General features: G+C 41.7%; 1 protein-coding gene across 6 annotated transcripts in view; it reads left to right on the top strand.

Moving 5' to 3' along the window:
- The window catches only part of DAB1 (DAB adaptor protein 1), a 1,266,417-nt gene that overhangs the window by 819,665 nt on the left and 421,775 nt on the right, over positions 1-24,977 (top strand). For 2 of the 6 annotated variants that reach the window (XM_030812908.1, XM_030812904.1), the window contains exon 1: positions 5,577-5,807. The exons of 2 other annotated variants lie outside the window; for them this stretch is intronic. The gene's annotated coding sequence lies outside the window, so the exon portion shown is untranslated. Of the gene's footprint in view, positions 1-5,296; positions 5,545-5,576; positions 5,808-6,522; positions 6,730-24,977 lie in introns of those variants that run through there. 2 more of the 6 variants (XM_030812905.1, XM_030812903.1) reach the window with 2 other exon arrangements.

Below are 24,977 nucleotides of genomic sequence, written 5' to 3'. Positions count from 1 at the left end.
AATCCCTATAAAATGCTAATTATGTTTTTCACAGAAATAGAAAAAAAATCCTAGAATGTATATGGAACCACAAAAGACCTTGAATATCTAAAGCAGTCTTATAAGATAATTACAACCCAGAGGCATCACACTACCTGATTTCAAAGTATATTATAAAGCAATAGTAATCAAAATAGTATGATACTGGAATGAAAACTGACACATAGACCAAAGAAACAGAATAGAGGGCCTAGGAATAAATTCACCCATATACCATCAACTAATCTTTGATAAAGTCACCAAGCATACATAAAGGGGAAAGGATAGTCTTTTCAATAAATGGTGTTGGGAAAACTTCATGTCCACAAGCAAAATAATGAAATTGAATCCTTATATTATGCCATATATGAAAATCAACTCAAAATGGATTAAAGATAGATGGAAGACTTGAAATAATAAAAATCCTAAAAGAAAACACAGAGGAAAAGCTCCTTGGCATTGGTCTTCACAATGAATTTTTGGATATGGCACCAAAAGCATAGGCAACAAAAGTGAAAGTAGACAGGTGGGGCTACGTCAAACTAAAAACTTTTTCATAGCAAAGGTAAACCATCAAAAAAATGAAAAGGCAACTTACAGAATGGGAGAAAATATTTGCAAGCCATGTATCTGATAAGGGGTTAATACTCAAAATATATGAGGAACTCATTACAACTCGATAGTAGACAACAAACAACCTTGTTTTTAAAATGGGCAAAGGACCCGAATGGACTGTTTTTTGTTAAAGAAGGCATATAAATGGCCAGCAGGCATGTAAAAAGTTGCTCAATATCATGAGTCATCAGGGAAATGCAATGAAAACCACAACGAGAGATCACCTCACACTCCTAGCACTTTGGAAGGTGAGGCAGGAGGATCGCATGAAGCCAAAAGCTAAAAATCAGCGTGAAAAACATAGCGAGAACTTGTCCTTACAAAAATTCTTGAAAATTAGTCTAGCATGGTGGCACTCGCCTATAGTCCCAAGATACTTGGGAGGCTGAAGCAGAAGAGTCCCTTAAATCCAGGACTTTGAGGCTGCAGTAAGCAATGATGGTACCACTACACGCCAGAATGGGTGACAGAGTGAGACCCTGTCTCAAAAAACAAAACAAAACAAAAACAAAAATCAAAACAAAAAAAAAAAACAGTGTTTTTTTGTAAAAGACAAATGTAAGAAGTGTTGGTGCAAATGAAGAGATAAGGGAACCTTTGTATGCTGTTGGTGGGACTGTAAATTGGTATAGCCATCACGGAACAGAGTATGAAAGTTCTTCAAAAAACTAAAAATAGAACTACCATATGTTCCAGCAATCCCACTTCTGGGTATATATCAGAAGGAATTTAAATTAGTATCTCAAGGAGATATCTGCACTACCATGTTCATTCCAGCATTATTCACAATAGCCAAGATACAGAACCGCCCTAATGACTGTCAACAGATGCATGGATAAAGAAAATGTGGTATATATGTCTACAAAATGGAATATTCAGTCTTAAAATAGAAGGAAATCCTACCATTGGCGACAACGTGAATGAACCTAGGGGACATTTTGTTAAGTGAAATAAGCCAGACATGAAAAGATAAATACTGCATGCTCTCATTTGTATGTGGAATCTAAATCAATCAAACTCATCAAAACGCGAGAATAGAATCATGTTTGTCAAGGGCTAGAGAGTGGGGAAAATGGGGGGATTTTGGTTAAAGGGTAAAAACCTTCACTTATTTGATGAATAAGTTCTGGAGATCTAATGTATAGCATGGTGACTATTGTTAATAATTATGCACTATGTACTTGAAATTTTCTAAGAGAGTAGATCTTTTTTTTTTTTTCCTGAGACGGAGTTTCGCTCTTGTTGCCCAGGCCGGAGTACAATGGCGCGATCTCGGCTCACTGCACCCTCCGCCCCCTGGGTTCAGGTGATTCTTCTGCCTTAGCCTCCTGAGTAGCTGAGATTACAGGTGTGCACCACCACACCCAGCTAAGTTTTGCATTTTTAGTGAAGACGGGGTTTCACCATGTTGGTCAGGCTGGTCTCGAACTCCTGACCTCAGGTGTTCCACCCGTCCCGGCCTCCCAAAGTGCTGAGATTACAGGTGTTAGCCACCATGCCCGGCCCTAAGAGAGTAGATCTTAACTGTTCTTATCACATGCACAAAATTAGTAACTATGTGAAGGTATGGATATGCTAATTAGATTAATTGTGCTAATTATTTTACAATGTATATGTATATCAAAACATCATCTTGTACATCTTAAATATATACAATATTGAGGCATTATTTGTCAATTATACTTCAATAAGTCTACAGAAAAAGAAAAATGCCCATAGTTTACAGCATAAAATTTTATTACACTCTAGCTAATTGAAACAATTGTAGGAATAAACAGAATTAAATAAAACATAATACACAAAATGGGCTTCTTTGCTTTCCTTTCTTTGGAGGAGTAGTAACAGCTAGTAGGACGTACGATTTCTGACATTTGATTTTGATTTCCATCATAGGTCAACCAGCACTTACATAGGCTGCTCCTTTGAGTATCTTGAAAATCATGTGCATAGTTATAAATTATGTAAAGTTCAATGAAACTCCATTTTTCCCATGTGCAGGCTGCTCATGCCTGTGTCTTTTATTGGGTTGACTCCAAGATTCTCAAAGGTAGAATATATTTCTGATTTATCATCATTATTCCCAATGCCTACCACAGTGCCTGATATACAGAATGGACTCCATAAATGCCTGTCAAGATGAACTATTTTAGAATTATTCCAGGAAGGGAATAAATGTTTACTGGGTGACTGATTTATTCAGTGCCAGGCACGTCCAATATATTATCTAATTTAAGGCTCACTGCGATCTCAAGAAGCAAGTGTTATCCACCACCACTGTAGGATTGAGAATTTTGACATAGACAGAAGTAACTTGTTAAAGATGAATGAAGCTCATTAAATTCCAAACTCTATACTCTATCCAGTACAATAAGAGTGCCTTCCCCAATGGGCTGCTGTGAAGGTCAAATTAGTTAATATAAGGAAAGTAGCAGAACTGTGTCTGAAACATAATAAACAATATATACATCTCTGCTGTTCTTATTTTACTGTTTTTCGGGGTAGATGATAAAGAAATGTTCACTGAGATTTTTTTCTTATGCCACATTTAGTACAAATGACATTGTTATTTTAAAAAGAATAAAAGAAAAAAAAAACCCTAATTCTTAGGTGACTTATTTCATGACGTGTTTAGTATAACAACTTAAAATGTTCCTTTAAGATTTGGTTTAGTTTAACTTGAAAGATCATTGGTGGGTAGTTTGTGTGCAGTTAGCATCTACATTGTTATGCCTGGATTTGAGAAAAGCTTTGCTTGTTACCCCTGTTGAATTTCAGGGAAATTTGCCCAGTTTCCATGGTGGACTTGATTCAACACTGAGCAGAGATAGAGTCTTGTATTTCCATTACTTGGCCAATTCAGTGTCATTAATTCCCTTCAAAGTCTGTAATCGCAATGTCAATAGAAAGCCGAACAAAGTGAAAGGTGGGTGAAGGCGGCAGGTTTTAGAAGTAGGGCCTTAAGATGCATGTAGATGGTCTTCGTGTTCTAAGGCTATCCTCAAAGCATTGAGAAACTTCAACGTTTTTGGCAGTCAGTGAGAATTTAAACCTGTGCATGCATCATAACAGTTTTTTACCCTCCTTTCCCCTGTTTCGACCATGTCTTCTCAGATTTGTCCCTCTTTTCTCAGTATTGAGTTTAGACTCTTGAGATGTGTCTTTATAGATGAAGAAACTGAAGTTAATCTTAATTGAGTTGCCTGGTAAGCCTGAACTTCCTACACAGTGTAGAAGCATATCTGGTGTCAACTGTCCCCACTTTCTAGAACTTTGGAAAACTTGGAGAGACTTAGGCTAGTTTCTCTGCTCCCCACCCTTAGATTATCTGTCACACCTAGAAGTAGGTAGAAACCGAGTAGTATCAGGGGTAGGACCTCCCTCCCACCTTTTTGGGAGTTTCATCTGATCAACTCTTCTTCCAAGATTGCATCCTGCTATGACCTCACAAATTTTTCTTGTCTCTATGTAAATTGCTATCTTTTCAGGTGATGCATGACAGCCTCCGTTTGCTCAGGCCTCCATTTGTACGGAAGCTGTTATTATGGAATAAGTTTAATGGGTCGTGAATTTTGTGGAGAAAGGGAGGGTCTCTTGATGACTTTGTATGTACCAGCCCTGGACCTACTGGCTCCACAAGGAGTGCATTAGGCTAAATATTTTTAGCCCATTGACTCTGGAGGTAACAACCCTAAATGCTTCATTAAATTTTCATGGGTGAGTGTCAGAGCTACGAGGAAAAAAAAAACAAAAAAACCCAAAACAGAAAAGCACAAATCCATCACATTAGCTTTGTTATTACACAGCTGGAAGACAGGAGTGTAGCCCCAAAAAGAGTAACGGTAAACTTTTTAAGGAAGGGTTGTCTGCCTCTTGCTTTCCTTTTCTGCACCTGGGTCCAGCAGGGTGGTTTGTGTGCTGTGCGAATCTACATATTATGCACTTGATTTGATTGACCAGGCTCCTCTCTTCTGCATTCAGACCTCTGGAGACAGGTATGCCACACAACAGGAATTTCCTGGAGTTGAATCTAGTCTCAGGGTGGAAGAATTTTCAGAATGACCCAATATTTTCTGCGACTTGGTGTTTCCAGGGTCTTTGTAAGCTAGGACCCTAAGCAAGGAGCAACTGACTGTGTACTCGCTGGAGCCGCCTCCCGCACAGCTTCGGATCGGAGGACTGTTTCCTCCCAGTCATTCTAAGAGCCGAGTAGGAGAGTCGGGGGGAGTAAGCCGGAGTTAACTATGGTCTGCATGCTCTCAGGGGCACGGGTCTCTCCCGAGGACTGACGGAAACGTGGCACATGCCTGCCTTCTGCCTCCCAACTTACCGAACTTTGCCTGCGAAACCTTAGTCAAAATAGGAGCCGCCGAGCCTGCACTGGCGGCCGGGAGCGAGCGCCCCCTCCTGCCAAGGGGCGTGGGGGCAACATGCCCTCGCGGAGACTCCCCTTGTGGTTTCGCCCTTCCTGGCACTCCATATATTTGGATATGCATATGTTTTCGAGGCTTGGATAAAAGGGTAGATCCTAGAGAAAAATGAGAGAGACCAGGCGGAGCTGCGGCCAGTGGTGGTGATGGGGGAGAAAACACTGGATACTTTGTGACAACCCCCCTCCCTTACCCTCTCCACGCTGGCGCGGCTGGGGCGGGGACCCCTCGCTCTCGGCTCGTCTCTCCCCCTTCCACGCCGGGATGGAGAGAGAGCACAGGGGCTCCAGAGGCGCGACTGCAAGCCGCGGCGCCCCCGCTCGCTCGCTCGCTCGTTCTTCCACCTCCTCGTCGCCACCGCGACTCGGCTAAGCTCTCGGAGCGCGCTCGGGCTGCGCAGAGAGCGCCCCGGAGGGAGCGGGAGCCGCGAGGCCGGGGCGAGGGGCGCACGGCCCGGCGGCGGCGGCGGCCGGGGAGCTAGCAGGTGAGCAGCCCCGCGGGGCGCCGGGCGGGCGCGGGGGGCGGCGGGGCGGGGGCCGCGGGAGGAGGCGGGTCCGCGCGGGTGGCGGTCTCCTCCCCCTACTCTGACGCGGGGCTGGTGGCTCCCGGGGAGTATGGACCCAGCTCGGCGCTCGCCCGGGCTTCCCCGGGCTACAGAGCGCGCCTGAGTGCCGCCGCCCGCCGGGCATGGGGACCCGCTTCCTGGGCGGCTGCGGCAGCGGAGGACGATGCTCTGGGCTAGGCGAGGTGAGGCGCGGCGGGGACGCGCGGCAACCCTTGAGTTCAGCGCAGCAGGTGCCCCGCGAGGACACGGCGCCGGGGAGCCAGGAGGCTTCGCTGGGGCCCCCGGGCGCGGAGGAGAGGGCTCCTGGGACGCGCCACTCAGCAGTTTGGCTAGGGGTGCTGCGAGGATGGCGACTGCAGCAGTTTTTCGCCTTCTCCCTCCGCTTACTGGGAGGAAAGGGGCGACTTCTCTTTCTCTCTCCTGCCCCCCGTCCCCGCGCCCCTGTCTCCCTACTTCTGACCACGCGCGATCCTGTCTCCAGACTTGTCCACCCCTGACAAGCGTCTCTCTCCAAGACCCCCTGCGCCCTCTTTCCTCCTGCGGTCCTGGCTATATCCGTCCTCGAGCCTGCCTTCTCCTGCTGTCCTGTGCTCCCGAAACTCCCTTCCTCCCTCCGTCGCTGGTGGCCAGACCCTTTTCCTCATTCGGCCGAACCCTGTTCTCACTTCCCTGCTCCTCCGTAGCGCTGAGATTCGGCTTCGACCTCTCGAAAAACCGACTCTATCCCAGTAATCCCAGCCCTTTCGCGGGCACCGTGAGAACTGGACCCCGCGTTCCTCGGACCCCGGCCTTTCTTCGGATCCTCTGTGGACTCTGTTCTCTGCCGCTCGTCCCCCTCCATCCACTCCCCAGCACCCCCTCCCCCCACGCCCAACTAGTCCCCTCCCCAGCCCGCCCCTCTTCCTTCTCTCTGCTCCAGACTCGACGCTCTGACTTGGATGCAGAGAGCTCAGTTTTTTTTTTTCCTACCAGGGAAACTTTAAATCTCTGTGGTTCGGCTCATAAAGCAGGCACACAAGAGGGTGTCAACCGCCGAGAGAACCCAGAGGCAGGGAGTCCGAGATGGGGGGAGGTCGTGTCGCAGCGTCTGAAAGGGGCCACTGGGTGAGTGTACAAAGTAAATTTCAAAACCAGGGTGGCTGCTGCAGCCAGGACCCTGCCTCCGCTGGCTGCGTCCCGAGGAGTATTATTGTGACCCCTGGTGGGAGGGCGCATCTTTTCTCTGCACTTTTTGAGGAGCCTTTTTTTTCTTTGTTTTTGTTTTTTGGTGGTGCTGGTGGGCCTGATGGGGGGCAGTGGGCACAAGGGAACGCTGCCTGGAGAGGCGGACGCCACTTGGCTGCTCCCAGACCCGCCAGACTGTGTACGTTTCACTCCGTGTGAACTACCCCCAACCCCCAACTGTATCGCACAAATCCTCATTGTTGGGGGTCTGCTGGGGCACTTCCGCTTAGGCTGGGAGAGTCTGAAGGAATGGCGTGGGGGTGGGGAGGCCTGGGGCGCTTGGCGACCGCTCCGCTCTCGGCGGCGGGCGGAGTGGAGAGCGCCGCGGCGCGGGCATCTGTGCGCTCCGATGTGTGTGTGTGTCGCCGAGTCTGGGGTGCGCGCCCGCGTGGGTCGGTGTCTGCGTGTGCGTTTGGATGTCGGCGCACGCCTGTGTTTAGCTCCATTAGAAAGAGGGGCGAGTGTAGGGCTTGCGGTAGCGACAGCGCCTTTCTCCGCCTGGGAGCTGGACGGGGGCGAGCCCTCCTGCGAGCTGGATGCTCCAGTGCAGCTCCTAGCCAGCCTGCAGGGGACCGGGGCGAGAATCCGCGCCGTCGTTTCTTCCTCCTTCCTGCTCCCCTCCTGCTGGCCAGTTAAATACACTTTAACAGTGTTGATAGTTTTGAATAAAGGCTGTGTGGGGGTTCCACTACACTTTACAACACTTAACGTTTTCAAGTAATCATATAAATTAAATTAAAGGTGGCTTACGTTCAGAACCGCCTAATTATCCAGTTCACGTTGGTACATTTATGTGCCAATTATAGGTCTTTGGTAAATCCATAAAATTACAAACCATCCCCACCCCTTGAATTAGCACCCATTGTTTTTGTGATCTCCGTGATGAGTGATTCTGGATGGCACCGGAACTGCGCAGGCACGAAGATAGATGGGGGTTCGGAGATGTCAGAAGAAGTAGGCCCCCCTCCCCCGCCACCCCCCATCTCTTTCACTCCCTATCCTGACAAGGCTTGGTGACAATTCTGGGAACTGAAAGTGATCAAAGATTTTCTTGATTTCCTATTGAGAAGGGCGACCTAATCAAAGCTGTATAAAAGTCAACTTCTAAGCAATCAGAAATTGTCTGCTGGTGTCCTTGATTGAAACCCCAGCATTCAAATGGAGTATTGAAGAACTCGCAGAAATGTCTTTTGAAGCGCTATTGTTCTTTTCCATACATAGAGGCTCTCTTAAAGGTTTAGGAAGTTCAAAATGCAGTGGTTTGAAAGGACTGACTTTGTAACTATTTGGCAACGCTGGGAGGATCCGCAGGGATGAGAAAAGAGGCCGAGGTGGGAAGTGCAAATATGTTGTGACCATCTTCTTGGGAACGGTGCTGCTATCAAGTAGGAATTCAGTTCTACACATCGAGTTGGCAATTAAATCTCTTCCTAAAGCAGCTTTAGAAGATGATTTTTAGTGGTTTTTATTTTTTAATGGTTTGCTTAAGGTCTGAATAGGCATATCTGAAACATTTAATCATGTTCATTGTATTCAACGATAAAATCTGAATAAAAATTACTTATTGTTGATGAAGCTCATCTCACAAGCTGTTTCACAGTATGTTTCATTTGCAAGACACACCATTGTGTGAGGCTGCCGGGAAGAGATTGTATCACTTATTGTTCATTTTCTCTTCCCAACCCAGAGAGGAATATTCTTCTTCATTCCCCTTTGCCCTCCAAAGTAATTTTTCTTAACTGGGTGAGTGTTTGGCTTGGTACCTGATAGTACCCATCTAAAAAAATTGCATTTGGTAGATTTAGGATGCTTAGAGCCACCCTGCAGGCAGATGAAGAATCTAATGGAGGCAGCATTTCAATTTGATAATTCACTCAAGTCAAACATTTTGTTTTTGCTGGGATTTAATCCTTCTCTCAAACTAATAAAGCAAACAAAGCAAGAAAATCACAGTTTATGTCTTTTAGATGGCACTTTAAAAATAGCATAAATTGAAGGGTATTGTCAGGAACTTTAAATGTTATTTAGGACTTACTGAGACAAAGAATACTCGTGGTTGAGTTAAGCAGTTGAGGATGAATCGCTTAACCTCCCAGAACCTTGCTTTCATCATCTGCAAAACGGACAATATTACCTACCTTGTGGATCTTGGAGCAATTTTATGGAGAAAATCATATGATTGGGTGCTTCGGCACATAGCAGGATTTCAAGAGAATGATAACTCTTAGTAATAGACAGCATGGAATTCTGTTCAAGAAAGTGGATGGCATTTGGCATTGGAAGACCAGGGTTGAATCCAGCTACTTCTGACTTTGCGATGTTTGGCAAGTCACCTTCCATGTTAATTAAAAAGAATAATTAACCTTTATGGAGTACTACTAAGAGTCAGGAATGCTTCTAAGCACTTTACACATATTAACTTATTTAATCTTCAGATAACCCTAGGATGTGGATACTCGTATTCTCATTTGTATTAGCTAGATAAGGAAACTGGGGCACAGGAAGATTTGGTAACTGGCCTGAGATTACATAGCAAGTAAGGGATGGAATAACCCAGCCATTCTTGTTCCCTGGTCTGTCCTAACCACTGTTATGCTGCCTCTGAGTGAGGAAGTGATCCCAGCTAGCTCCCAGGGTGTAAAATTTAATGGAGAATAATGAAATAGTAAGACTTCTATAGGAGCAAGCTACATATTTCCCCATTTTTGGATACTAGCAAAACAAAATGGGTGTTACCTTATCATCAACAGGGAATGGGGCAATGATAGGCACTTTGAACACTTGTGACTCTGTGGCAGTTTCTCTCAGGCATTGGTTAGTATTGGTTCACATTTATTTACTCTGTGAAAATGTTTATTAATTAGGTAACAATTAGTAATCAATTAGTAAATAATTGTTTAGGCAATTAGTAATGCAGAAACAGCATTACTGCTTTTCTCAGTTACTAGCTGTGGTAAGCAGAGATTCTCAAACTAAAAGGTGGTATAGCAGGTGGTAAGGAGTCTGGACTTGGTTTCTGGACTGCCTGGCTTCAGATCTCAGCTCTACCAGCTCTGTAAGCTGTGTGACCTTGGCCAGCTAATCTTACTTCTCTGTGCTTTATAGTTTTCTTTATAATGAAATAACAATACTTACCTCATAAGATTATGAAGATTATAGGAACTAACACAAAGTGCTTAGACTAATACCTCGCATGTAAAATTACTTAGCTATTAGTGTTATCTTTCAAATGAGATCAAAACCCATCCCCTAGATAATGAAAAAGTTTTCGATCATTGATATTCTGAGAGTTATGTATCCCAATAGTATCTGGTCTATCTTTAGGAAGAGATACATTTTAGGATTTTAGGCAAAGGTTTTTTTTTTTTTAATTGGAAATATTTCCTTACACATTTTGGCTCTTTGTGAAGAGGAGTTGTGGAAGTACACATCATGTTAAAATTTCCATGCCATTTTACTTTTCCGCAGTTGTTCTGAGGAAAGTAAAATGACTCTGATTGAATTCTAGAGGTGTGTTTGTCAACTGTCCTAATTTACAGATTGAAAGAACATTAGGCTTGCAGAGATACGTAACTTTACAGCCCAGAGGCCCCATCGCAACTCAGGATTCTTGGACTGCTTGTCCGGTGCTCCTTTCACTAGACCAGATTGTCTCCTATACCAGGATAGAGACGTGGCTTGAAAATATAAATAAAACTTGGCAGAGAAGGTGTTGTCAGGCTAAGAGCATGAGCCAGCTAGACATTCTGTACTGAAAAAAGCATGTCAGTAGGAAAAGAAAACCCCTCCTCTGGTATGTACATTTATATCCATGAAAACTCACACTGAACTGAATCTGTGAAATGCATATCAGGTTATAAATTCATGTAAAAAAATGAAAACAACTCATTAATCAAATTAATCACCTGGATATTTCCCTCTGATTGGAGAGCAAATGTTCAGGTTTCTTCTTCTTTGACATGTTCTTTTCATTTTTCTTCCATTTAGTTTTGAGATGTGGGAAGGTTTTGGTTCAGGAATCATAAAACTCCTCTGGCATCTATTTTATGAAATATGTAGCATATTCTATTGGAAAGAAATTGCAAGCTTGCTTTTATTATTATTATTTTATTTTATTTGAAACTGACATATAACCAATCTGCAATGCCAGTGGGGGAGTCTCATAAACAGAAAGGAAAATAGAAATAAAATTCTGCGGAATAGAAGAGATGACAGCTAAAATGATGAAAATGTTGTGGTGGTGAAGGCGGGCTGTTTAACTTATGGTATAAAAATAAGGGGATGGGTCCTCCCAAATAATTGTAAGTAGTTCAGCATGAGCCCAAATCGGCCATCTTGACCACCTGTAGTGAGTCTTGCAAATTACCAACCCCATGCATCTGCTCCGAGCTTCACATTGATTTACGATTTTCTTTGTTGGTCAGTCTCTGCATCTCTTGAATGGACTCATGATCTGTCCATCAGTTCAGGCATCTCTTTCTTTGCTCTTTCTCTGTCTCTGTCGTTCCTTGTTTCTATCTGTCTTTGTCACATTCAGTCTTTATGTCTCTTTGTTTTTATTCTTGTTAGTGTTGCAACTGAAAATAATTGAAAATCTGTGACTATGCATTGAGAGAATCTGGGAAATTGAGGAAGAAAATTCTGGTCATGCACATAAACATCACTTCTATGTCCATTCAACAAATATTTACTGAGCACCTACTTTGTGCTTGCCTCTGGCTCTGTGCTAGGCATTGTGAAGAGTACCAAGATGCAGTTGCACAGTTTGCCATCTAGGGACCTGGTTTCATGCATAAATAACTGTTACAGCAGGAGATGTGCTATGGAAAATATCTATACAGCTATGGAACCTTCTGGAAGTGGTAATTTACTCTACCTGGAGAAAGGAAAGGTTGGAGAAGGCTTCATTTCACCTAGATCTTGAAGGTTGACCAGGAGTTTCTCAAGGCTTAAAGGCAGTTCAGACTGATAGGACTTCATGGACAAAGTCATGCGAGCATGAAGGATGGTTATTGACTTAGGGATGGGCATAATTGGGTACAGTGGTAATGTAGAACATGCATCAAAATGGGTCTTTTTAATAGAGCATTTTCCAAACTGTGTCCCAGGAAACACTAATGTCCCCTAAGATCATTATGAATATTTCAAAAGGAAGAGGGCTCAGAGGGAAAAATAAGTTCCGTGTTCAAAAATGTTTAGAAAGTATTGAATTATATATCCTGTTCTTAGTAAGATGTGGTATTTACTGATATGTTAAAGGTTCAGAGATTTTCTGCACTAAAATCATTTAACTCATGAAGAATTTTAAAAATTCATTTGCCATAGAACCTTTGATTTCAAGTAGCATCTCTCAGTGTCTTATGAAATAGATTGGGAAAAATGTAGAGAATCACTTAAGCCTTTTAAGAGTAGTTTTCATTCTATCATGAAAATAATATGTGTGTGATTTGAAATGTAGGACAGAATATTTAACCCATTTATGCCTAGTGTTCCTTTATTGGAATGCTAAGCTTGTGGGCGTTATTTATATCCTACTGCTCAAGGTCATCACCAAAGTCTCATTTTTCACAAAAAGCAATTTGCAACCTCTGGCATAAATGGGTTAAGACACACAAAAAGTATAAATAACAATACAATAAAAAGTTTTGTACCTACCACTCAGCTAATGAAATAAAGCCAGACAAATACAGTTGAAACCTCCTAGTAAACTTTCTCTGATCATATGTCCCCTTCTCTTGGCAGACATAGTCACTATCCTAAATTTGATAATTCTTTTGAATATATTTTTCCAGAACAAACCTAAACAATTCGGTTGAATTCTCATTCACTTTCTAGCTCATTACTATATATATAATAAAAAGAAGTGGTATTTTGTCAATAATTTTCCTGAAATAAAGGACATTTATAAACTGTCTAGCTAGTTACTACATAGATAATAAGAAAGAAATAGTATTTTGCCTAATAATTATACTGGAATAAAGGACATTTATGAACTACTTAGGGAAAGGAAATATAGCTGCCCCTTTTAACTCTGGTGTTTGGAATGTAGTAGATGCTCAATAAGTTTCTGCTTAATTGAATTGAATTAAATGTGTTCAGTCTCCTGTGGTTCATTAACTTAATTTGGGTAAAAATATTAGGGTAAATTAATTGTTTTCCATAGACAATTTTGAAATTCTTTGTGATCAGTGAACTTGAAAATCATTTTCTATTGCGATTCTTTATTTTGTAATCTAGATTTGGGAGTGAATTATAATAATTATCTGTTGAAAGTCACTTCTATGTTTTATTGACATCTCTTAAAATCATTAACAATAACTACTTATCCAAATCTGTCCTATTAAAACAGTTGATTCACTAGAGCTATCTACTTCCATTATAGGAAAAATTATAAATATAACTGCTTTCACCCAAAGAGGAAATTTTAAAATTGCAATGCTATGTAATTACTCAGTACCCTGACATGAAATGCATTGAAAGTTTATGAGGTTCCATTCCTTGGGGTCCCCAAGAAATAACTTACTATCAGTAACAGAGTATTGTTATTAGATACTATCATGCCAACAGAAGCATCTCTTTTGATATATTCAAGGGACATCTTGAAAAAGTTTACATCACCTTAAACATAAGTCATATGTGGGTGAAATTTTCTTTTCTTATTGTCTCAGACTATATTCATATATTATGGTATATACGTCAACATGTAGAGTGAATGGCAGAATATTGGTGAAGAATGCATGGTAGAATGAATGAGAGGGGAAAGGAAATGGAAGACTCACAGGCTCACCGGGGGAGGCTTTTGGTACAAAATCATGGCTGTGTGGGAGACAGTAGATTACCTTCTGTCGTGGGGTTAGAAGTTGATCTACCCTAGGGTTTTCTATCCTTGCTTTCACTGATATATATTTCTTCTGGTAGTTTTTGGAGTAGCAGTTAAATCCCAGCAGTTGGCAGAACAAGAATGAACTTTGTGGTGTGAATGATCATAAACATAGAAAAACGCTGCACAGAGGGTAAGGAAGAGATGCTGTACAATCCTATTCCCTGGTGATGGTGTAGCAGTGCCTATAATGATGGCATGTGGTGGTGCTTGTCTTGAATTGCAGGCCATATTATTATGAGCAGTATTATGTGTCTACTCACGAAAGTTCTAGTTATAAGCCACATCCATTCAAATATACTCAGGTTAAACCAGTAGTGCTAGTAATCTAATTGTGGACAAAGTCAAAGATGGGCCAACCATATGCTGAATCTGAGCTATGGCATGTATTGTCAGAATATAGTTCCAATAAATGCAAAAAGGTTATTTATGCCTTTGGGAAGCTGAATAGATTTATAGACCACATAGAAGTTGGATTTTTGCCAACCTTCTGCTATCTAACTTCTTAATTTTAATGTAGTTGAATTTATCAATCTTTTATGGTTAGCACTTTTTATGTCTTGTTTCAGAAAGCCTTTTTTTTCCCACTCTGATGTCATGAAGATATTCTCCTTTGTTATCTTCTAAAAGCTTTATTGTTTTGATGGCCTTTCGAATTTAGGTTCTCTAATCCATGTGGAGTGTGTGCATGTATGTTTATGTGTGTGTGTGTGTGTGTGTGTGTGTGTTGTGTGAGGTAGGCATTTATTCTAATTTTCTTCTGGAAAAATGATTTTCCTGGAACTTAGAGTCAATTTCTAAGCATATGTTTTAGCCACTCTTTTGCCCTAACCAAACTTTATTATAGCTTTTTAATGGACCTTGGTATTGGCCAGGACACATCCCTAAAAGTGTCCTTCTGCAAAAATGTCTCAAGACTGTCTTGGCTTTTCTTGGGCCATTTTCTTCCATATACATTTTATAATCATCTTTCAAGGTTTCACAAGAATACTGTTGAGATTTGATTTGAGTTTTATCGACTTTATAGACTGATTAAAAGATAATGCCATCATTAGGACATTGAGCCTGAGTCTTTCTACCCATAAATATAGTAGCTCTTTCCATTTATTTAGTTCTTATTTAATGACTTTCAATACAGTTTATAATTTTCTCCAAAGGGCATGCACTCTTTTTAGGTTGAGTTTTATGTGGTTTATATTTTTGTAATTGCCATTGTAAATGTTATCTTTAAAATTATATTTTCTAGCTATATATTAGTTTTCATCATATGCTACCTGTATTTCTTATTCTAAATGGCAAATAGTCAGGAGTGGAGGAAAATCATGGGTGTTTTTGAATGCTTACTATTAAATAAATTCAGGCCTCCATGGGAGATATGGCTGGTTCCATTCCAGACCACTGCAATAAAGAGAATATTGCAATCAAGTGAGTCACATAAATTTGTTGGTTTCCCAGTGTATATAAAAGTTATGTTTACACTATACTGTAGTCTGTTAAGGGTGCAATAGCATTATGTACAAAAATCAATGTACATACCTTAATTGAAAATACTTTATTGCTCACATATGCTAATGATCAGCTGAGCCTACAGCAAGTCACAATCTTTCTGCTGGTGGAGGGTTTTACCTCAGTATTGATGGCTACTGACTGATCAAGGTGGTGGTTGCTGAAGATTGAAGTAGCTGGATCAATTTCTTAAAATAAGACAATAATGACGTTTGTCACATTGATTGACTCTTCCTTTCATGAAAGATATCTCTATAGAATGCAATGCTGTTTGACAGTATTTTACCCACAGTAGAACTTTTTTCAAAATTGGAGTCAGTCCTCTCAAACCCTGACACTGCTTTATCAATAAGTTTGTGTAAATCCTTTGCTGTCATTTCAACAATCTTCACAGCGTCTTCACTAGGAGTAGATTCCATCTCAAGAAACCACTTTCTTTGCTCATCCATAAGAAGTAACTCCTTATCCGCTAAAGTTATAGCATGAGATTACAGCAATTCAGTTTCATCTTCAGGCTCCACTTCTAATTCTAGTCCTCTTGTTATTTGTATCACATCTGCAGTTCCTTCTTCCACTGAAGTCTTGAATCCCTCCAAGTCAGCCATGAATCAGCTTCTTCCAAACTCCTATTAATGTTGACATTTAGATTTGCTTTCATGAATCACAAATGTTCTTAATGGCATCTAGAATGATGAATTCTTTTCTTTTCTTTTTTTTTTTTTTTGAAATGGGGTCTTGCTCTGTCTCCCAGGCTGGAGTGCAGTGGTGCGATCTTGGCTCACTGCAGGCTCTGCCTCCCGAGTTCAAGCCATTCTCCTCCCTCAGCCTCCTGAGTAGTTGGGACTACAGGCGCCGGCCACCATGCCCAGCTATTTTCTTTTTGTATTTTTAGTAGAGATGGGGTTTCACTGTGTTAGCCAGGATGGTCTTGATCTCCTGACCTCATGATCCGCCCACCTCGGCCTCCCAAAGTGCTGGGATTACAGGCATGAGCCACCGCGCTGGGCCAAGAATGATGAATTCTTTACAGAATATTTTAAAATTACTTTGCCAAGATCTATCAGAAGAATCACTATTTATGGCAGCTATAGCCTGATGAAATGTATGTCCTAAATAATAAGACTTGAAAGTCAGAATTACTCCTTGATCCATGGGCTGCAGAATAGATGTTTTGTTAGCAGATGTGAAAACAATATTAATCTCCTTGTATGTCTTCATTAGAACTCTTGGGTGACCAGGCCTGTTGTCAAGGAGCAGTAATATTTTGAAAGGAATCTTTTTTTCTGAGCAGTAGGTCTCAACAGTGGACTTAAAATACTCAGTAAACCATGCTGTAAACAGATGTTCTGTTATTCAGGCTTCATTGTTCCATTTTTAGAGCACAGGCAGAGTAGATTTAGTATAATTCTTAAGGGTCCTATAATTTTCACAATGGTAAAGTAGCCAGCTGCATTCACCCCTAACAATAGAGTCAGTCTGTCTTTTGAAGCTTTGAAATCAGGCATTGACCTCTCCTCTCTAGCTGTGAAAGTCCCAGATGACACCTTCTTCCAATATAAGGCTGTTTTGTCTACACTGAAAATTTGTTATATAGTATAACCAACTTCATCAATGATCTTAGCGAGATCTTCTGGATAACTTGTTGTAGCTTCGATATCAGCACTTACTGCTTCACCTTGCACTTTCATGTGATGGAGGTGGCTTCTTTCCTTATAATTCATGAACCAAGGTTTTCTAGCTTCAAAATTTTCTCTTCAACTTCCTCATCTCTCTTAGCCTTCATGGAATTGAATAGAGTTAGGGCCTTGCTCTAGATCAGGATTTGGTTTAAGGAAATACTGTGTCTGGTTTGATCTTCTATCCACACCACTAAAATTCTTTCTATATCTGATATCAGGATGTTTCTCTTCCTTGTCAGTCATGTGTTCACTAGAACAGCACTTTTAATGTCCTTTAATCTATTTCTTGTTTGCCCTGAGAAATAAGTGCTGGCAGCGAGCTACACAGAGTGGGTTAAGATCTTTTCCTTTGCATTCACAACTTGGCTATCTGGCACAAGAGGCCCAGCTTTCAGCCTTTCTCAGTTTTCAACATGCCTTCCCCACTAAGCTTAATCATTTCTATCTTTTGATTTAAAGTGAGAGACTTATGACTCTTCCTTTCACTTGAACATATAGAAGCCATTGTGGGGTTATTAATTGGCCTATTTCAATATTGCTGTGTCTCAGTGAATTGGGAGGCCAGAGGAAGGGGAAAGTAGATGGGGGAACTGCCAGTCAGTGGAGCAGTTAGAAAATATACAGCATTTATTTATTAAGTTCATTGTCTTATGTGGGCATGGCTCGTAGTGCCTGAAAGCAATTACAGTAGTTTCATCAAAGTTCACTTATCACAAATCATCATAATAAATATAATAATAATGAAAATGCTTGAAGCATTGTGAGAATTATCAAAATGGGACAGAGACACAAAGTGAGCACCTGCTGTTGGAAAATGACAGTGATAGACTTATTTGATGCAGGGTTGCTACAAACCTTCAATTTGTAAAAACATGCAATAACTGTGAAGTGCAATAAGGCGAAGTACAATAAAAGTAGGTATGTCTGTACTAGGTGCTTCACAGGCTCTCATTTGATACCTAGAAAAGCCTTAAGGAAAGGACTGTTGGTAACTTAGCACCACCCTTGACAGGTCACTGCCCTCCTTTGCAGCCTGATAGTGCAGAGGGCTTGAAAGGACATCTTTTGTCCCAATGGGCCAATGGAAATGTGGAGTAGGGAATGGAGCTAATGAGAGGGTGATCAACCAGGGTAGCCACTAGTCACTTTGTTCAAGAGGCCGAGGGTTTTGAAAGACATCCCTGGGTTTCCTATGGAGAGAGAAGGGATCTGCAAAGGAGGGTACAGTTCCCTTCTGGTTAGACACCAAGCATGAATAACAGGTGCTGGGGCCTGGGGGCCAGATTCTGGCTCCTGACACACTACTCTGGCGTTTCAGGTAGACCACAGTTATTTGGCTGCCCAATGGGTAAATTTTGGCTGGTAGCCCAGTTCTAGCTTGACTTTTCAGGCATAACTTGTGTCAGTAATGTTATTTCCACTTTCAAATGAGGAGCCTCAGGCCTAGAGAAATGGAAAGATGAGTCCAGGTCATTAAGCAGAGCTAGAATAGAGACCCACCCAAACCAGTGCTCTTTCCATTTCATCACATGGACTTAAGAGCCTCAAATACACTATGTCAATAATATAGTCAAATACTGGCAGGGTTTTTGACTATGTGAGGAAGCACCATTATGTCTGGAAATTATAACATATATCTGTAAAAAAATGGGAGAGAGGTATTTGGTGATTACTATCTGCCAATTCTCTCTCTGTCTCTCTGGTATCCCTTGTGCCATTAATCTTTCCGTAAGTTCACTCTTACTCTTTCTCCCCAAATTATTTTAGGATCCAGGGCAGATATTCATTTCCCTTCAAAAGTCATCCCTTATGACATCAGTATTGATAAAATTTCAAATTCCTCTTCTTCCCTGAGCAAATGCTGTAACTTCTTTCCCCTTCTCTCGCATGTTTCGTTGTGTTTTCTGGAATGAAGATAATATATACAGTACTAGTTTAGGTTGATATAAAAAAGGATGTCTCATATAAAACAAGATTAAGGAAAAGAAAAGGCAACCACTTGGTTAACCTGATACCACTCTGTATTTTCTGTGTGCTGTCTGTGGGTTCACGTGAGTCAGGCTAGATATCATTCTGTATATATTTGACTGTGCAGAATGTATCAGTGGAGAAAGACGTCTTGATTTGTTTGAGAAGCCATAAATCAACATGGCTAGGAGTAAGAGGGGCAGGGAGGAGGGGGACTTGGGGACTGGACTAGCATTGCTTTCTTTAAAAAATAAAGGTCATACAGCATAGGCTCAATCTAAGTTTGACACCTGCCTCTGCCTGCCTTTCCAAGGTATGTGTCTCTTTCTTAGGCCTCTTGAGCACCGGATTCTGTTAAACACCATACTTCATTATGTCTTCAATTGTTCTGTTCCACATCTATTGATCTAGGTTCCTCTAAAGATTGAGAGTTTCTGAAGGCTACTATCTTTCATGCCCTTTATACTTGGCTTTTTGAAGAAAGTCAGTTTAAACACTTGCTACGTTCAATTTTAAAGTCTACTATCACTGTTTTTGTTTTTTTCTTTTTTTACAGTAGAGGGGAAAGTGCCCCTGTAGTGAACTATATTGAGTCAATGAAAACAAAAGAAGAGTTTTCTACATTGAGACATGCTTTCAATTTCTTATTATTCCCAATCTGTGCTTTTTCTTTATTTTCTTATCCTTTTCTGTCCTGTCCTTTCATTCTTCCTTTCTTTCCTTTTTACCCTCCAGTTTTATCAAATCAAAGGAGTTGCATGAAATCAACAACAAAAAGGCCTAAAGGTTTGTAGTGCAACTTTACACAGTTAATAGAATGTGTTTGCTTCCTCTCTTTCTTGCATACATTTTTCAGTGGGGGAGGAAGTTTTTGAGAGTAGTCAAGAGGTGGACTTTCTAATTCCTTGTCAAATCCCACAGCATAGTAATGCAAGTATGCGACATGTGTGATTGTTTACCTGATGGATTATCTGATGCTAGTTTTTGTTTGTTTGTTTGTTTTGAGACGGAGTCTAGCTCTGTCACCCAGGCTGGAGTGTAGTGGCACAATCTCGGCTCGCTGCAACCTCCACCTCCTGGGTTCAAGTGATTCTCCTGCCTCAGCCTCCCGAGTAGCTGGGATTACAGGTGCCCACCACCATGCCCAGCTAATTTTTGTATTTTTAGTAGAGATGGGGTTTCACTGTGTTGGCCAGGTTGGTCTCGAATTCCTGACCTCATGATCTGCCCACCTTGGCCTCCCAAAGTGCTGAGATTACAAGCGTGAGCCACCACGCCCGGCCCCTGATGCTGGTTTAAAGTTAACCTACAGATCGAAACTCTGTCAGTCAGTATGTGTGGGGGGTAAAAGTGTCTCTCTGTGCTAACCTTGAACACACCCAAAACATGACAGCCACACTACCATGACTTCAGGCGCAATCTCATACATTTAATGACATGCCCTGTATCTGTGACAGCCAGGAGATCCATACCAGCTTAATAGAAAGAACTTAATACAGGAAAGCAGTTACAAAGGTGTTGGAAGAACTGAAAGTGTGACAAAGAAACGAAAGACAGAGATTAGCAGTAGGAGGAAACCAACCTACCTCTGGATCAGTAACACTATCTGCTACGTCTATAGTATGATAGACCCCAGGAGGTGCAGCCCCCAGGAGGCAGGTGAAACCTTGGAGGACAAGTCACATGGGGAAAAAGGCCAGGAGTTGGGCTGCCGGAAGCATAGAGGAGTCTACGTGGTGGGAGTGGGCACCACACATGGATGCTCTGAAACCAGAAAGAGAAAAAGGGAGAGAAATATCCTGTCTTTCCCTCCTCCCCTCCTGTCTTTTGCCAGTCTTTCCCAATGAGTGAATCTAACTGGAAATCAGCTGACAAGGGCGCCTAAGAAATGTGGTGGAGATCAACTTTCTGCAACACTCCATAGAGCAGGGGAAGGGGCCAGGAGTGGATCTGAGAGAAACAGGCAAAGGACCTGTTCATAGAGCGGGAAAATAAACCTCCAACAGAAATGTTTGTTAATATCGCGAGCTACAGGAAAACAATGAAGGGAGACACTTGCTATTTGGGATTAGCTCCTCATTTCTCCTACCCTATCCCATCCATCCTGGCCCTTGCAGAAAATTGAGAGCGACTCAGCTGGCGGTGGACTCTGTATTGGCAAGGCAAGCTGTGTGAGTGTTGGGTGCCCAGGGAGTAGGGCAGCAGCAGTGGGACCACGCAGTCCCTTTTCTGCAATTCCAGAATCTAAAAGGCTCTGAAACTCAAAAGATTTTGGGTAACTCATTTAGTGATAAAACCTATCCTGACTTGAAGTGACATGAGGCTACTGAGAATCTTTATTGATCCCTGTGAGTAGGAATAGTCATCCATTTGTTCCAGAAGCATTCATGAGTTTCATTACGGGGTGTCACCCCAAACCCTAGTAGGGCTATTACAAATAAAATATAAATGTGTTGTAGTATATGCTGCCTTTCTAAAATCCAAAATAAAGTCTGCATTATGAACACATTAGATCCCAGGAAATTTGGATAAGGGATTGTGAACCCATATTTCAACATGAAATAGGGAGAATGAATGGAAACACGATGTGCTAGCTTGCAGGTCTCAGCAGTGCTTGTGTAAACATTACAGCTCTGGCATTCTTCAGTTCCCGGTCTCAGTCCCTGTAGCCTGACAGAACAACCCATTCTATAGAGGAGCAGACTTTGCTTAGGGAGGAGACGTGGGCACACAATATTGTACAGTCACCAAGGAGTTAGTAGTGGAGTCAGAACGATTTATTTCCCGTTTGCTGTGCAAGGTGTGACTCTTCGGTTCCATCAAACATTTAAATGCTCGACATTTAGATGTAATGAAGGAAGCCAGCGGGTGGATATCTAGGTAAATCCACACTCTAGCAACGGTAATCTTACATTTGTCAAGTATTTCATGTATGTACAAACACACACACACACACACACACACACACACACACACTTCAGATGTCTTCCTCTTACATCTTCACAACAGTCGTACCAGATAGACAGGATGGGCATTCGTATCCCCATTTTACAGATGGTCAAATCAAGGCTTGGCTGATAACTAGCTCTGTGACCATGGGCAAGACTCTTCACTCTCTGGGCCTTGGCCGAAAAATAAGTTCTTATAGGGTTGTTTTGTAAACACAAAGAAGTAACACATGCAACACAATTGAACTATACCTGGTACACAGTGACATGCCACACAGAATCATTCTTCTCTCCTTCAGCCTTTATCTTCAGATAGCGAAATGCATTGCACAAAGTCACACCACTCTTCCCTTTGTAAAGGACATGCCTCAGGATAGTAGAGAATTCAGTAGTCGAATGATGACAGAACTCTCTCTTTGCCTCGTTTTTCTTTTTTCTTTTTCAGCTTTAAGAGGAGGGGCTTGAACTAACGCCATCCTGTGCTAACTCTCTCTTTCTCCCTTCAAAAACTAGATCATGTTTTGCTGTGACCTTGGTGGTCTCTATTGTCTTCCCGGGTTAGGAGACAGTTTGACATTTTGTTTACTCCAAATCCTACTGGCACGGGGAAAACAGTCACCACCACAAACACAATTTGCTGCACAAAGCAACTTTGTGTCTTGTGAGCACACATGGGACTTTATCATAATTCACTTTAGATGGGAATAATAAATTTTCTTTTCTGACTATTTTGCAAGATTAATAAAGCTGCATTCTTAGGGAAAGTTTATTAATCCATAACTTACAGAAAACTCCAGAGGAAGGAGATATGAGATATGTTCCGTAGGTAAAAATATCATGCATGTCACTGCTAGAATTGAATTCTGCATGCATTCTTCCGGTTACATTACCATTTGCTGATATGATGGTGACTTTGTCTTGGACATGATCTAAACAAGCAACTCTTTCATTTTATTTTTAAATTGGGAGGGTGTGAAGGAGTAGGTGGAAACACAGAAAAATCACAGTCCACAGGATTCGGATCCTTTCTATCCTGTTGGCTGCATTTCAGCTACATTTGACAGAAAGGCATGTGTTTGGACACTGGCATCTTTGCATACAAGCTGTGGGCACTGGGTCTCTGAGATCTGTCAAATGGAGATTGCAGTGCTGGTGGCAATGATGATGCAATAATGAAGATGATGGTGATGAGGAGGATAATGGCTACCTCAGTGCCATTACAAGGTGTAATGATTTATGTGAAAGGGCTTTGTGCTGTAGCACTTCATCCATTTATTTAGTATTTATTGAGCTGCTGCAGGGTACCTGGCAGAATGGTGGAACCCATGGACATCACCCTATAAAAGCCACAGACTTTTTCCCACAAGACCCAGGGATAGTCAGGGAAGCACAAATAAACAAATAATAATGTGGTGGCTAAGTACAACCAAAGAGATATTTGTCAAAGTAAAAAATAAGATACAGGGATGAATTTTTCCAGAGTAAGACTGAGGGAGGGTTAGTATCTAAGTATTTTGAGGGTGCCTTGGGATTTTCTGGTGAGTCTTTCATGCATTAAGTATGTTCTGAATACTGCTCTGGGCTCTGGGCTTACAGGGTGAGGTATGATGGAAACAACAGCTGCCCTCATGGGCTATTCTGTCTACTAAGACACAAAATCAATGTTCTCCATCAGGGGACCATGACAAAGTTGGGGCATGTGCCATCACCTATGGGGAGCCCTAGGTAACTTGGTATGAATGGATCATAAAGTGGCGGTGTGGCGGGAACCAGGGGAAATGAGGCAGGGAAGGTTTGCCCAGCAAATTCACAGAGAACCTTGTCACCAAGTGTTAGCAATGAGATTGTGGTTGTGTACATGGATGTGAAATAGCCTTTGCTTTGTGTAGCCTTCTCTGCAATTAACTTGATTTTCCTATTGCCTGGGGTCAAAGAGCAATCTGAGAAGAAATATATTTATTTAGGTGAAATACGGGTGTGTGTGTATCAGGTACGGTATAATTTAATGGTCCTTCAGGTGTCTCCTGTTATAAGAACTACAAGCTGAGATGCTTACCAGGGCCAGGTATTCATGGGCGAAACAGTGTGGGTGGGGACCAGGTAAACCGCTGTTAAGGTTCATCTGATGGTTGCAATAACAGAATACTGGACTCATGTAGCTCTTTGGCTTTTTCAAGAAAAGCTAGACATCTCGTTTTTGTGTGAAATCCCTCTGTTTAAAAATTTGGCACTAAATTAGGTAAAACAAAAAACATTTTGTGGACTAAAGATAACTGGCCTAAGGGCTTTTTTTTAGCTTATGAACCACCACTGGTGAATTCTGGTCTATTCTTTATAATTAGTATGGTATGACTACATAACTCTCCCTCACGTGCAAGTTCAGTCAATATACCAAGGGGTACTTTGGACCGTTTTTGGTAAAGGAAAAAGTTTCTGCGGAATAGCTGAATGGTGGAAATTGGCCTTCATTTATTTCTGTGTGTTTCCTCAATCCCATTGTTTGTTTTCCTGTATCAAACTCTTCTGTTATATGGCACAAGTTTCCATGAAACCAGTGTCCATGGCAATTCTGGGGGTTTTCTTAGCTGTTTGCTGGACAGCAGTGAAGGTTGTATCTGTCTAAGTCAATAGCTGCCTTAATTCAGCTTGTTATGTTCTGCTACCAAGGGCATATCCTTGTAGTGAGTCAAATGAGTAGTTTTAGGGTCTGTAATGACAGCATTCTGTGGCTTTCTCATTTAAGATTGAGATACCAGCCACTAAAATATGCACATTTCAAACCAGAGCGAGAACATGAGCAACTTAGTAGTTACTGTGGAATTGAGTGAATGTCATAAATATTTATTTATCTTTTTCATAGCTAGTGTAAAAATGTTAGGATATAAAAAAGTTGTTCACAATAAAAACAACAGAAAATTCATTGGCTATACATCTTTTGAATGCGTGTGTCTCTGGGTTTTCATTAGTGTCTAGCAATATACTTTGAGAAATTAGATTTGAACAGAAGCTTCAGCAGAATATGAAAACTTCTAGTGTTCATAATTAACCCATTTTAAGCAAGGATCCATTGCATATAGCAGCCTCCTGTTAACCATGTAGTGGCTACAGTCAAGTGTAATGAATTTTTCTTTCAGGATTTTTTTCTCA

The sequence above is a fragment of the Nomascus leucogenys genome, chromosome 5, assembly GCF_006542625.1.
Source record: "Nomascus leucogenys isolate Asia chromosome 5, Asia_NLE_v1, whole genome shotgun sequence".
In the NCBI taxonomy this organism is placed as follows: domain Eukaryota; kingdom Metazoa; phylum Chordata; class Mammalia; order Primates; family Hylobatidae; genus Nomascus; species Nomascus leucogenys.
The sequence above is the reverse complement of the archived record's forward strand: the minus strand, read 5'-3'. Positions and strand labels throughout refer to the sequence as shown.